Here is a 15636-nt window from a genome sequence, read left to right as displayed (position 1 = left end):
GAGACTGAGGTGTCTTGGTTTACATTTTCTAAGAATTAGTAATTAGGTTGCTGTGTTATGAAGGGAGCAAATGCTTCATCTTTGAGGAGGGCTGGATTAAATCTCCATCTGTTAGAGTTTCTAAACTTTGTCGGAGAGGATAGCTGTATGTGAACAACTGCATGATCGGATAACGCTATACAAGCAATTTTGGCGTTTAAAAGGCAGCTCGCAAGGGGTTTAGAAATAAATATATAATCTATTCTAGATAGAGTATGGTGAGGGCTAGAAAGAAATGAGAATTCACAGTCGAAAGGATGAGTAATCCGGCAGGTGTCAATAAGGCCTAATTCTGAAATAAATTTGGTAAACTGCATATGGGATTTGGTAAGTTTATAGCGGACATTGGATTTTCCATTCAAGCATGGGTCTTTGATCTCATTGCAGTCCCCACAAACAATCAGATTGTTAGGATTAGAGTGGAAGACATGGTTTTTAAATTGCACCCCGAAGGAGGGATCCAGCGATTTAGGTCCATAGATTTTAAAGACAGTAAATTCCGTAGAATCACCTAAAGGTTTTCCCATAACCCATCACCTATATCATCGGATTCATTCTCTAATATTTTACAATTACATTTCTTATTAATCAGGGTTATAACACCATTTTTCTTTCCATTAGCGGCACTCAAAAAGACTTGACCAACCCAATGATGTTTAAGTTTGGCAGCTTCTGCATTAGAGAGGTGAGATTCCTGAATGCAGGCAATGGAGGGTTTAGTTGTGTATTTAGTTCACTACTCATAGCTATTCCATTTGTATGTTTTGTTTCATGTTTATTACCCTGCTGTAATCTCTTACATTCAATGGACCTGCGTGGAATGTTAAAGGGTTACGTAACCCTATTAAAATTGCGTATTAGAATGAAATGGTGTTTTTATGACAGGTGAGTTTTTAATTCTGAATGTTGCCTCAATGCCTGCGCAGAGATGTTAGACAAAGTCGTCAGGAAGAAATGAGCCACATATGCTTAAAAGTATTTAAACTTTTGTAAAATGAATAGCAAATGTGCTCTAATGTGAGGCAATGATATTTTACTTGTTGCGCTTTAAAATAGTTGTGTGTACCTTTAAATCCTGTGAAAATGTGAAGCCGGGCTACTGTTATGAAGAAAATAACCTTTCGGCTATTCAGCGTGCCTAGTCCGACACGCAAACCCAGCAGCTGACAGGAACGTTGGCTCCTGAAGCCACGTGACCTTGCTGCTTGTAGGCCCGGCCCACCGACGTGCGCAGGACGTGAAGCGCAGCCACAGCACAACAAACAGGATACACCACAGACCGCCAGGGAACTTAATAAGGTATTAGAATTCTTTCTTTGAAAAGAGTAATGCGCCGCTATAAAGAAAAAGATATAATGAAGTAATATCGGAGCAGGTGCGCACAGATTAGGCAGCCATCTCATACGGCACTTAGCCACACACCCCATATGTTGGTTTCTTTAATGACACAGTTTCTTCTTTCTCAACACATGATTCTAATGTCATTCGGGTGGCAGCCTTGAAGGAGAGACAGACACGTGGTCTCCTGAACCATCCTTGTCAGCACTGTAGAAATAAAGCTGGACACACCACTACATAAAGACTCCACCATTCTGCGAAATTCTTCTCTGAACTTTTATAAGTAATTATGGTTTCCGACACACAACGTGCAACTCTGAGGCACAAGCGTGGAGGGAGAGTTGCCAGCTCCTAGTCTGATTCCTATGCCTCTGCACAGCACGTCACGTAACACTCTGCATCACCAAAATGTTGATTTTGAAGAGCTGGGCTCAAAACCAAGCAGGTGCATCACTACAGTGATCTTGGGCAAATCACTTTATGTCATCAAACACAGTGAGGTGGGCAGGCTGTTTCAAACTGAAACCAAAAATGTGAAAAATGTGAGTTTTCCTCTCTTCCTCTCATGCTTCCAGGGAGGGTGTGGCTAGGAGCAGATCCTCTATGTACTGCACCAGTGTTGACCCTCCTGGGAACTGACCTGAGTCAAGATACCGCTTAAACATTTTGGGAAATAGGGTAGGGCTCTCTACCTATCCCATTGGAAGATGAGTGGATGCATGTGATTAGATTTATGGGTAGATGCGAACAGATGCTGGCTGTCAGGATGTATAGGTATGGAGAAAAATGCTGAACACAGATCTACAACTTTAAAGTACTTGGCTGAGTAGGGAATGCATGACAGGATGGTAACCAGATCAGGTACACCAGCAAAAGCCATTAGTACTGGTGCATTAATGCACGCAGGGCCTGAATGAAATGATAAACCTCTTTACCTGGCTTCTTTGTGTGCAAAATTGGAGTATGGCAGGGAGTACGAGTTGGTACAACAATACCTTCTTGGAGAAGGAATTGCATTATAGGGTGAATGCCTTCTTCAGCCTGTTGAGAAATAGAATACTGTAGTACACATGGCAGGGGCTTGGCAGGATTTAGAGTCATTTTGACTGGTGTGGCATTGACCATATAACCAGCGTTGCATGGGTTGACCATAATTTGACTGGGACTCAGTCCAACCATCCCTGTCGTGAACAGGGAGTGTCAGCCCAGTCTCCATGGTTTGTATAGGTAATTTCCTATAATACTGCCAGCACCTTGTGCTCTCTGTGAGCAGGGAAGTCAAGGTATACACCATCGGGGGATCGGTAAATAGTGCAATTTAGCTTACACAATAAATCTAATCTAAACAAATTAACTGGACGATAGCGACTCAGCAAGAATGCATGTTGGTCAGGAATTGGACATATCGTGACCATACGTTGGTTAGATATAGGGTGGTGTATTGGCATACCCCCTATACCTACAGTATTTACAATTTCATCATAATGCTTAGTTTGTGGAAACTCAGAGGCTTTTAATGTGAAGCATGATGCTCCTGTCAACATGACATCGTTTGACCAGTAATAACACAATCAACATACATAGAAGTGGAATTAATTAGTATGAGTGGTGCAACAAGTCCAGGGATCCATGGCAATCCTACCCATTTGTCTGAAGTGGTGTTGGTGGAGGCTGGGACCTAGTCATTCTGCTTGCCGCGGTTGGCTGGCCACCTGAGCGTCTTGAAGAGGCCCATGTTGGCACTCGGCTTTCCAGGGTCCAAACTCTTTGCAGATATTACACTGAACACTATGGGCCTCATTACGACTCAGGCGGTAAGGGTTTAACGACGGCGTAAACTGCGCCGACCCTTACCGCCTGAGTACGAGCTCCCTTAGCGCCATGGCGGATTTAACACCTGCTTTTAGCAGGTGTTAAAATCCATGGCGCTAATGGACCATGGAGTTAATTACGCCACCGTAATTTACGGTGGCGTAATTAACGCCTTCCCCACTCCCATTATGCCCTATGGGGCAAAAATGGGAATGGGGAAGGGTAAATGGGGATTGGGGACTTACCGCCCCGCCAACCTCGGAATGGGGCGGTAAGTAATGAGGCCCTATAAGTGTTAGTGTAATTTCTCTCAGCAGCTTGCCCTGGTTCGTTTGATTGAAGTGCTCCTCTCCCTCTTCCCCGTTTTCACTCTCCTGTCATGTGGTTGCACCTCCCCTTCCCAGGGTAGGTTGTAAACTCTTTATCTGCAATGCCATAAGTTTGGCTTTAGTAGTTTCCTTCTATGTTTTGACCTTTTCTTGGAAGCTCCGTGCAGCCAATAAAACCTCTACTAAACCTGTTCCTTCCCACCCTATTAGCACTGCCTTAATTCCTTCTGATACCTTAGGTTGCAAACCAATAACAAACTGAGCCACCACAGCTGGGGGTGCAATAATAATGGCTGCATCAACAATCCCATTCATTTTAGACCAATCAATTTTCTGAGGGCAAATTCCAGTCATAGTTTCTTCCAACCTATCATTAAAGATGTATATGGTTCCTGGAGGTTGCATGTTCTTCGGCTGGCCAGTTTGCACGCACTTTAAGCAGGGTGAATGTATCTGTGGGCAGCACTGCTCACAGCAACTGATTCAATAGAAAACCTGTGTGGGGTGATAGCAATCTATTGTAACCTGACTCTCCTCTTGGAACCTAACAGGATCCTCTCCTATCTTTGGAAATCTCTTAACAATATTGAACAAATCAGTAGCGCTCCAAGTGGCATGAACAGAAACTAAGGAATCGCCTCCCCCAGGGAGCTCTCTGAGAGGAAATACACCAGTAATGGTATTGGCTGTCAAATTCGGTAACACTTCAAATGTGGCTGAGGAAGTAAAATTACGTTGGGTGATCTGGGATCGTATTTCAGGGGTGAATGGTCCGACAATAGGATTCATTGGTGTGGACTGAAGATAGATTGGAAGTTGGGTAGAGTCTGGGCTAGCCGGCTGGTGGTCGGGAGCAACATTTAAAATGTCATGATTTTAATGTCCAGAATATCTTCAGAAGTTTCCTTTGGTGGGGGCTCCCTTTGGATTAGAAGATCTTAACATTTTTACCTGGATTTGTTTGATGGTATCTGCAGGTTGGAGTACTAGGTTCTCAGGGATTTAACCTGCTCCTGGAGATTTACTTGGGTGTCTTCAAGTCATGGACTCAGTCTGTCTCTTAGTAGCTTTGGTATACCAATCTAGGTAGCTGTCCCATTGCTGATGGTGTACACATGCACATTTCTTTTCTAATGCCTTACATAGGTTCATCGTCTTATCTAAGTCAAATGTGCCTTCCTGTGAGAAGTGTCTAGGTGACTCACTCTGTATACATTTATGCCATTTATCCAGGTACGTACATGCTTTGGGCAAGTAGAGAGAAAACACAAAGGGGGTGATTCATGGAATTATTTAACAAATGGAGATTTGCGGGCAGAATGGTTCACAAATCCCCGTTTTCCGGCACAAATAATTCCATGAATCAGCCCCAAAGTGTACTGACTTCCTTCAGGAGAAATTGTCACTTGTTTATGTTAGGGAGAATTCTACAGAATGGCTAATTTCCCTTTTCTGCTGATTCCCTCAGCAGCTTTGCTGGATTTCTAGGATTTATTTTTTTCACCTGGTAAGAGTGTGAGCCTTTTTTCCCACTCTTACATGTGTTTTGCTGTGTGTTTTGCATTTGTGTGTTCATAGACTGTGGAGTCTCACCTACTCCATAGGCATCATCTTTTTACTGTGTGTCACACAGCCCGTTTAGTGCAGTGACACAGGGTTGTCTTTTTCAGACTTCCCACTCTAAACTCCATTTTCTGGGACTGACTACTGTCTCCCAGAAACATGTAAAGTTACCATTGACTTTATAAGTCTCTTTAAAATCACAGACCCAGTACAAACTATCTTACATAGAGTACTGGAAAGGGTTAATAGTTATCCCTTTTTGTCTGTCTCTCATGGAACATTATTTTGTTCCCCTTTCAATAACATTTGGCCGGTGGCAGTGGTAGTGGTAGTGGTGGCAGTGGTATCTACAATTTTTTTTCCTACCGCGGTCTATGTAAATAGCCTTTGTACTGTTTTAGGCTATGTTGTTAGCCTCGAACTTACACCCGCTGGACCACATTTACTTTTATTTGGTTCCAGCTGGGTTTTTTCGCCATTTCCTTTTGTAAAGGTCTTTCTTGTGTTTTACTCTGCGCGCCAAACCAGATTTGGTTCCTTTGTTCGCTGTCGTTTGGCGGGCTTCTGCACAGAAGCCCTCCTTAGGCGCCTGAATGTCTGGTAAGGCAGGATGTGAGGGAGGGGTTTCAGGACCCCTGCCAAGGGTTCCCTTGGAAACCCAAGTCACACTCCTGTTTGATTGGCTAGGTGACTGTCCTGCCAGGACAGCCACCCTGCTGTGTGATTGACAGCCAGGCTGTGTAAATGGAGGAAAACTGCATAAAAAGCAGGTCTCTGGGACTAGGAAGGCAGAGTCACAACTGGATCGAGAGAACCAAAGAGGAGCTGAAGGAAGAGGACCACTACCACGTCTGAACCGCCCGGTGAAGCCCTGCTGCGGTTCCAAATCTCCAAACTTCGACGACAGAGAAGATCTGCAAAGAATCTTCTTCCCCTGAACTGGTGGGACCAACCAGTTCACCAAACACCAAGCAAGGCCTCCCTTTCCTGGTCGAATTTGCTGTGCACAGCTGCAGTGTACCGGATAGCCAGGAGGCTCGGACCCTGTTTGGGTTTTAATTAGCGCACCTTTTTTTCGTTGCTGTGCTCTTCTGCTGGTTACTTCCCTGGGCAGTGCAGGACCCTCCAGTCTTCCTACTTTGTGTCAGTCCGACAGTTGCTTCGGGAACCGTGAGCCTGCAGGACCTGCCAGGAACTTCTGCCTCAGCTACAGCCTCCTTCTGCATTTAAGGTACTGTTCAAACCCAGTTGTTCGTTTTGTCCGACCGCGGTGAAAGTGTTTGAAATCTTTCGCCAATCCGAGGGCTTGTCCTTCTCTACTCTTTTAAGTAACTTATCTTCCAAACAACTTCATTGTCGAACTCTTGGCAAAGACTTAACCGCAAACTACTCTGAACTGTGTGATCCTGAGCAAAGACTGTGACCCATTAACATTGGCCCAGGCCTATTGATTTGAATCCACATTGTACTAAGCCTTTACTAGATTGCCTGACTATTCACTTTTTGGTGCTGCTTAGTTTTGTATAACCTTGTCTTTCCCTCCCTTTTTAAATTGTTGGAGTGCCATTTTGCTCACACTTCATTTTGAGCTTAACTTATCCAGAATTCATTGGGTGCGGTGTAGCGTAATAAGACTGTGACTTTTCTGCTGCTTTACTTTAGTGAACTGGTTTACAACTGATGTGTAAATAAATGTACATTTTTTACTCCGAAACCTTGAGTAAGTGTTTGCTTGAACCATAGTCACTGCTGTCCTTTGTGTAACTTGTGATACTGCTCACCATACTCTTGAGATAAGTCTGGCTGCTCAGCCATCGCTACCACTTTACTGTGTAGTACAGTCTTGTACCAAAGGTGAAATTGTACTTACACTTGTAGTCTTAATTGTGTGTGGTGTTCCCAAAGGGTACTGCATATGATTCTGCCTAACAGTTTAGACTGACCTGAACCCATTCTCACAATGGTAAAACAAGGTATGACTTATTAAAGATCCATATCCGTTCCTAACTCTGTCTGTAGAGGAATGCTATTGTGTCCCGTAGCTTGCAGAGTCGGTACGGCTCATAGCTGACCACTCTGCCGCGTCTATCCAGAGGTTCAAGTATCACCACCTGTTCCTCCCCATACAGAAATTTCAATGACACCCACAGGAGTTGGTCAGATTCAGATGACTGCTGGTTCAGAGCCTACATCCCCTGTTACCCTACCCACAAAATGTAGAGAGATATTGTAGCTAGTTTCAGAGACCTGGGTAGGTGAGAGTCTAATACAAGTGTAGAAGGGTAGACCCAACACCCAAAACATAAAAAACTCTGAAGAGTGCAAGTTTCCCAAAAAACGAGTTTATTACATGAAAATGGCCGGAAGGGTTAGTTAGCTTCGTAAAGCTGAAAAATGTTGTGTTCAACAAAGTTACAGCTTAAATACACAAGATCAGACAATTTACATAATTAATGAATAACAGGTACAACATTATCCCCACAATCCGATTTGCTAAACCCTGTATAGGAACCTAAACATCACCTATACTCGCTAACCCCATTGGATACAGTTATCTAAGCACACTCCTCTCTCACATGGTCTCATTACGCAGTCAATCATGACATTTTAAAATATAATTTCTTTATCATTTCAACAATTTACAATAGTTGACTTGCCTCAATTATCCGAAAAAGGTTAACGGTGTTTGTGATGTGCATAACCTCACCAAGATTCCCTTCAAAGAGAGGGAGGCGTGAAAACAATGGTCATTCCTTTGATTGTTCAATGGTCTCCTCATTATCCCAGACCGGCTGGCACTCGAACTGCTACTTCAGCATTCCTTCGCAACACCTCATGCGACTTCCATCTTAAATCATGTGGCCTACCTAGCGCATATCCTGCTTATCTTCCTGGTAAGCCAGATTAAATAATAAACCACTAGTCAGTCTCTGCCCTCGAGCATCCATTTTGACTCATTTATTTACTATTCCCAATTTGACCCTGGCCACCTAAGCGTATCATCTGGCCATTCAATTACAACACTCAGTGGTCCCATGAAATCTGCCCATGGTATCAACAACATCCATATAATCATAAAACCCAACCTTAATGGCAGTTCATTCCGTCCTCGCCTGCAGGATCCATTTGGCCCGTTATTCCCATCTGCTCAATGTGCTCTGCATATTTTACTTATTTCCCCTCCTTTGCCCTTGGTCATCAAATACTCACAGTGTAAGGTTCTAACTATGATGAGCTTGCAATCTTTGAGAATGCATTATGTACAGATGGTGATACCTTACATGGCAATCTAAATATACATTTTTCCTAAGTCTCCATGCATCCACTCTACAAGTTTACCACAACCCACTTCTATGCGCTATAAGGTTGAACCACACGCAATGACATTACAATTACATTGATGCCTGTTATGTTGCTACACAATGCAAACTAAAATGTATTCAAACCAGCTACAAAATAACACCTATATCAAATCTCCAACCTGCATAGAACACAGTAATTGCAACATTATTGCATTTAAACTAGCCGCATACAGCCTGCTACACCTCTATTTTCCCTGTCGAGACGCTGTACGTGCATCCCAACATTCCCCCTTTAGTAAATTCATTAATCTATTTGTATCTCTCTCTTTGATAAAGTCACCCTTGAGGACCAAAACCGTCTGAACATCACGCATGATCTCCCATGACGAGCATACTGCTCTGGGGTACTAGACAAAAACAACCACCCTCCATCGCCTGCACAAGCTTCCCCAAAGCTCCATATAATTACCCAAGTCAGGCGGTGGGTAAGCGAGAGCTCCTGGAGGACCAATCAAACTTGTATCCATCCCCAAATCAATTTGTGTAACTGCGTGTTTTAAAATGGGTGTGGCCTTGCCTGTGGTCAAAGTAGCCGTCATCGTTGTGGCTATTTTAGGTAACCTTGCAGAACAGCGCCCAAAAGATACCTGACAGGAACAAACAAACAATCATGAGCAGAAAGACAACAATGGGCACTAACATTCTGGCTGTCAGGTCCAACCAAGAAAGTACCCATGAAAACAAAGTGTTCAGCCAAGTTTGGCTTTGTATTCCATCTTCTGTCTCTATAGCAATACAAAGGTAATGCAACGCTCCAATGACATAGGGCAAACAGCCCTTGTCTAGATCATTGGGAGAGATGTAGGTGCAGCAGGAGCTGCCAATCTTCTGGCATACTCTCCCTTCTATCTTGGCAAGGAGGTCCAGGATATATCTATTTTGGAACATTGTTTGCCTAATCACTCTCATTTCCTCTTTTATGGCATTGAACCCATGCTCAGTGTGATTAGCCGTTTGGAGCAGTTCGTAACGTGTCACTTGGAGCCATTTTGCATTCACAGCAGCCTGAACACCAGGTACCAGGAGGGAGATACAGAATACTTCTGTCTTGCTGAATAACTATACTGTTCAGGAATGTTCTTTTGTGTTTTTGAAGATGTCGACAAAATGTAGTTAGAACGTTTTTGTATCTAAAAGGTCCCTAAGAAATTGTGTCTTTCAATAGTCACTGGTTGGTATGCAAGTTGAAGGGGAGTGGTTGCAGGGGTCTCTGATGTAGGTCGGGGTGGCACATTAACGACAGAAAGATGAGCATCAGGCACGATAAGCTGTTGTTGTACATATCTTCATTCAGTTTAAAACCATAAAAGCAACTTAACATCACATTCAGGGCATCACATAAAAACAGCAATTCATGTTGGCGACAGGCATTACAATTTTAAAAAGATTCCTGTGCACACTTATATCAATCACTTTCCGCCCTGTGTAACAATGCTCTGTGTACACATTTTGCAATAAAATAAATTAGATTCACATCTGAGGTATTCTTGCCGAGAGTCACAGCCAGGTCTGTCGTTCTAATATCCTTAAAGCGAAATACTGGCAATAAATAGCACTTTCTCAGGCGTATACACACTGGGCAAAACAATAGAAAATGCTTAATTTACTCCTCAGGGTTGCCACACATTTTGCAACACCTTTCCTGAGAGTTTGACCAACTAGCCATAAATGTGGCTACTTTAAGGGTATTGGTACATAATTCAATGTATAAGGCTCGGGCATATGCAGGGGTTGCACAGTCTAGGTAAAATTCAAAACCTTCTGCCTGTTTCAGTTTTATATAAGGTGCGCCAGTCTTCAACACATTACAAGCGCTTCTCACCTTTCTTATTATATGTTCATGACACATGGTTTTGACTTGGGCCTTTGAGCTCTGAGTTAGGACCTCTGGGTTTTCACAGACGGCCGCCATGTCGAGATTCTCAAAGCCTCTGCGAACAAATCGGAGCCATGCCAAGGAGCCAGATCCCGGTGTTTCTTTCAGGCAAATCATCACTTCTCTATATTTAGCCAGCTCAGAAACGCTCCACAACCTGGTCCAATACAACAGTGGCTTAGTGACAATCACTTTATTTATGGGCGTGAAGCCACATTCCCATCTCAAACTTGCCATTTGGGCTCCCTTAGATTGCATTAGTATGCTCCGCAAACAGGTATTGTTCGTAACAATTAGCTCAGGTGAGGGCAGTGGCCCCACAGTTCAGCCCCGTATTTACGGCTGCCCTACCTTGTTCTTGGTACAATTTGATAGCTGGGGAAACTGCACCCCTACCAAGCTTGTTATAGAAACTGCAAACTCCACCACTATATTTCTCCAGAGTCGCTGTAGCCTTTACAATATGTGCCGACCATGTGAGGTCTTTATTTTTTTATTTGTAACGCGCACAAAGCCCATAGGCAACTAAGCACTGTGAATTGCTTAAGGATATGGTTACAGGTTTACAAGGTCTTGAATGACATCAGTTTCGTTACATATTTACACAATTATACACATTATTACATTTCCTAATTATCGCATGTGGATGCCGATTTACAAGTCTTATATGACACTGATTTTGTTGCATATTTACACATTCTACACCATTTTACACATTTGTACATTATTACGTTTCCACATTGCATTGTATAATTGGACAGATGGCAATTTGGCAATTGGTCTACGAGGCAATGTGACTAGTGAAGGGGGTCAGACCTAAAGAGTAGATGTTTTAGATTGTTTCTAAATGACCAAAAGGAGGTGTCATTTCTCAGTTGGGTAGGGAGGGCATTCCACAGTTTGGGAGCTATTGCTGGGAAACTGGAACCTCCAGCTTTCTGTCATCTGTACCCAGGAGTAATACGTAGATTTGTATAAGCAGAACGGGTTGGTCTATTGGAATGGGCTCTGCAGATGAGGTAACTAAGGTATTTTGGTACCTTGTTCACAATGCATTTGTGAGTTATCGTCAATATTTTAAATGTAATCCTATTATGGACAGGAAGCCAGTGAATGCTCCTTCTGATAGATGAGATGTGTTCGTGGTTTGGAATATTTAGGGCAGCTCTTATAGTGTTATTTTGCACTGTTTGTATTTTTTTTATATTTCTAGTACTTGTTCCTGCAAAAAGTGAATTAAAGTAATCGATCCTGGAGAGTATCAAGGCCCTGGCCAAGGTGATGGAATTTTCTGAGAATTTTCTTTAGAGAATCTGATCCCTAAATAGTCGTAATGGCCCACCTGTTCTAGCACATAATCGCCTACCGGCACCTTCAGCCTGATTGTCTTCTGATTCTTTCTACCAAATACCAGTACCTTGGTTTTGTCTAGGTTCAGTGACATAGACAGCTCTTGGCATTACTCAATAAAGAATTTAAAATTGTGTCTTAGCCCTATCTGTGATGTGGATAGCAGTACAGCATGGTCAGCATAGAAGAGTGCTGGGAATCTGTCCCGCTCGAGCCTAGCGTGATTGAGACAGGCAGCCAGCAGTTCCTCTATGATGACATTTATATACAAACAGAATAAGAGATGGGCCAGCACCCCCCCTGTCGCCCTGGCGGACCCCTCTGTCTACTGCAAAGTAATCAGTAGTCTCCCAATCCAGCCCCCACCTTATGAATGCTCTGTTATTACAATAGAGAGATTGGATGTTAGTCAGAAGGGAATCTGAAAATCACTTTTCTTTCAAAATGGGCCAGAGTTCACTACGGGATACACTGTCAAATGCTGTACAAAGGTGCACAAAAAACGCATAGACCTTGGTCTGTTGGACTGAGACATATTTGGCAATATTACATTCAGCCTAAGGCATACATCCAAGGCACTGATACCAGGGAGAAACCCTGCTTGGAGGTGATTTAATATATTGTTGCGAGTTGTTAACACTTTGCCATAGACCTTTCTTGGTGCATTCAAGAGTGAGATAAGTCTATAATTTCCCGGCTTCCTATGATCCTCCTTTTTGAAGATTTGTACAATTATACCACTTTGCCAAGATTGTTGCACATTCCCAGTCTTGGCAACATAATCAAACACCCGTTTGAGCAAATGGGTCCACACACAAAGTTCACCTCAAAATAAATCAATTGTCAAGCCATTCGGCCGTGGAGCTTTTCCCCATCCCAAGCCTTTAATGATCTCTTTCACCTCGGCTATGGAGAGGCTGACATGCGTGACTCTATCTACCTCAGTATCACAACTTTCAGTAGATGCTTGGGGTACTTCCTGGCCTTTTTCATATAGTGTGCTCAAGTAATGGAACCAGTAACTCAGAGGAATATGGCTTAACAGTTGATTTCCCATTTTCCCTTCATCCCCGGCAACTGAATTCCAGAAATTGACCTGGTCATCTTTCTTACAGTAGTTCAACAGGTCATCCTATTTTCTCTCATTGAACTTGACCTAAATTCCTCAAGTGTGGCTTATCTATTTGTGGTGTTTTCCTTAGATCAGTTAATACGTCATTCTTGGTTTTATGGCATTCGCTGTCAAACCAGCCCTTGTTGGCCAATGCCTGCTTCCTTACTTTCCCTGCTGACTTGGTGAAAAAAGGGAGCAGTACATTAGTCATATCTATATACAAATCCCAAACTTTCATGGTGATTACTGCACTTATACAGATACCTTCAATATGGGATTCAATATTGGCATATATTCTCGTTTTGATTAGCGGCATGTTTAGCTATGACCATTTCAAAGTCTTTTTGGAGTGCCCCGTAACCTTTATAGAGCTCCCACCCTTCTTTCCTCTTAGGTTACTTGCATCTTGTTTCCCCATGCTCACAATACAACTCAAGCGATAGTGATCACTAGCGCTGCGCACAATCACTTCCATACTAGTTACCCGAGTCCAATCTGACATGCTTCTTCTTATGTAGTTAATCAGTGACCTACCCTGATAACCTGCATAAGTGTAGCTTGCAGGCTTCTCTAGGAGAACTCTACCGTTGCATGATCGCTGGCCCAGCTTGTGCATTAATCTTGCTGCTTCTACGGCGGCAGGGTGTCTTCTGTCAGGTTTGTCTGTCTCTAATACAGGGATCCCTAGTGCACCTTCTTGGTCATCCAATGTGCCTTTTAGTACTTCTAGAGGTTCAAATTGGTTATTAAAGTCCCCCATTGCCAATACATTTGGCTGTTTTTTAGTTGATGACTGTACCTTCTTAATTAACAGGCTCATGGCTTTCCAGCTTTCCAAGATATTCTTACCACCAACTCTATTGCAGATGTTAAATACCAGCCAGCGCTTCCCTTTCCTACTGGTCATATCAAGGCACATAAGATCTTCAGAGTCAGATGGGATCAGCTTAGCAGACACATCCATACCGGAACTAACAAGAATTGCCAATGCGGGCCTTTTGTTGCATTCAGGCTGAAAGTACTAAACCCCAAGAGCTCAAAGGAATCCAATGCCGATGTTTCTTGAAAGCGATATAGAACAAAAAAGGTAAGCTCCCTAATTTTGTGTTACCGGGGAATCAATTCTCAAATGGGAGTATACAAGCAAAGGTAAGTGAGAACAGAGAATTGGTTACCCCTTTCTACACAGACCTGTGAGTGAGGAGATTGGAGTGGTTGTCGCACAGTATTTAGCATTTGCATAACATAATACAGTGTTAGCTCTGTAGCGGAACCAGCTAAATTAACACAAGAACGTGTGAATTGATTTATGGAAAAACCTTTTTTTAATTAATACAAAGGTGAAAAAGCTGTGCTAACAAAAGCTACATGAATGAAAACATCGATCTAAGCACAGTTGAAACTAAAATCTAAGAATCAAAGGGGTGTACGTCACTCAGTGAACAATACTTTTCAAAGAAAATTAATTAATCAGACAGCTATCATTAGTAGTCTTTTGAGAGATGGTATGTCGACATGTTTCGGTCATATATCAAATTAGACATTCTCATTACGACCCTGGCGGAAATCGAAAAACGATGGCGGAAATGCAATACCGCCATCGAATAGCGCTCGGTGCGACTATGACCCGTCACCGCAAAGTACGAAGCCATTAGCGACACCGTAGTGAACGCCAACGCTAACTGCACCAAGCACGCGCGCGCGCGCCATGCCAAACCGCAAACACCACCATGGTGCAACGGTACGCCAATTCCGACCCTAGCGGACATGTACCTAACGCCATCAGGCATGGCGGAATGTACCATTCCGCCATGGCGAGAAGTACGGCATCGCGAATCAACCGTAAACGGCCCCACTGAGTGCCTGTACACCGCTCCCTGCCCACAAAGTACAACTCCCCGTAGGTGCAATGAAGCCACAATGCAACCATTGAAATGTACAAGTCACCCATGCATGCCAACGAACAAAAGAAACACAACAGGGGCCAATGGGAGCTGCAGGGCACAGATGGCACGAATACAGAAGCCATCCCAATGGACATGACCACAGTCCCCCACCAAGAAACGCACGCAAACACAGGCACCTGTGACCAGCAATATACCGAAAACCACATCATTCAACCAGTCCACCTGGCTGACCGGCATCTGTTACACAAAACCCAATCCCCCGCCCCTGAGCATGACAACATTCAAACTGGCATATTGGCAGCCCCCATCCCTGACCTCACTGGGCTTCGTAGGCAAACGCGCACAGCACAGTACCACGTAACGAAACCCCGAAGCTGGAACCCAATGCAGATCTCCTCACAATACATCGCCCCCCAAATAGGCATATGCCAAATCACTTGCAAAGAAAAACGCTACACGGGCCAAATCAGAATAGATATTTATGCACATCAAAATCACCAAGCACATACAGCCATCAGGCCATGAAATCCAAAACACCAATCACCATTGTGGGCTGCTTCCGCAAGAAATGACCAGCCACTACCTGTGTGTCGCCCTGTACCCCCATGGTACACAGAGCCACATTCACGTCCGATAAGGCAACATGGAAGCGCACAGAACCGCAGGGCCGTCCCAATGGGGAGGCACTAGTCCAGCTGAAAGGCCGAAATGTTGCTCCGAGCCACCAGTACTGCGTAAGGGCATGTGGCCCATTGGCGATCGTCCCATAAGATCGTAATGCTGCTCCACTGATTAACACGAAGCAGCAGGTGTCGGGAGTAAAATCCATCTGCAGGAGTGGCATACAGATGGCAGTGGCAAAAGGGGAGGAGATACCTGTCAACCAAAAGAAAAGAAAAAGAACAGAATGGCCATCAGAACTACATACCAACAACTCACTTCAATG

The 15636-nt window shown here is 43.7% G+C and overlaps 1 long non-coding RNA gene across 1 annotated transcript in view; it reads left to right on the top strand.

Moving 5' to 3' along the window:
* Positions 1-1254: 1254 nt before the first annotated feature.
* Positions 1255-15636, top strand: part of LOC138549697 (uncharacterized) — a 135552-nt gene continuing 121170 nt past the window's right edge. Inside the window, exon 1 of the long non-coding RNA XR_011293477.1 lies at positions 1255-1338. This is a non-coding gene — a long non-coding RNA (uncharacterized lncRNA). The remainder of the gene's footprint in view (positions 1339-15636) is intronic.

This window comes from Ambystoma mexicanum, chromosome 1q (genome assembly GCF_040938575.1).
Source record: "Ambystoma mexicanum isolate Mex_15411 chromosome 1q, UKY_AmexF1_1, whole genome shotgun sequence".
NCBI classification, from domain to species: Eukaryota; Metazoa; Chordata; class Amphibia; order Caudata; family Ambystomatidae; genus Ambystoma; species Ambystoma mexicanum.
Note: the sequence above shows the minus strand (reverse complement) of the source record. Positions and strands in the feature narration are given on the sequence as shown.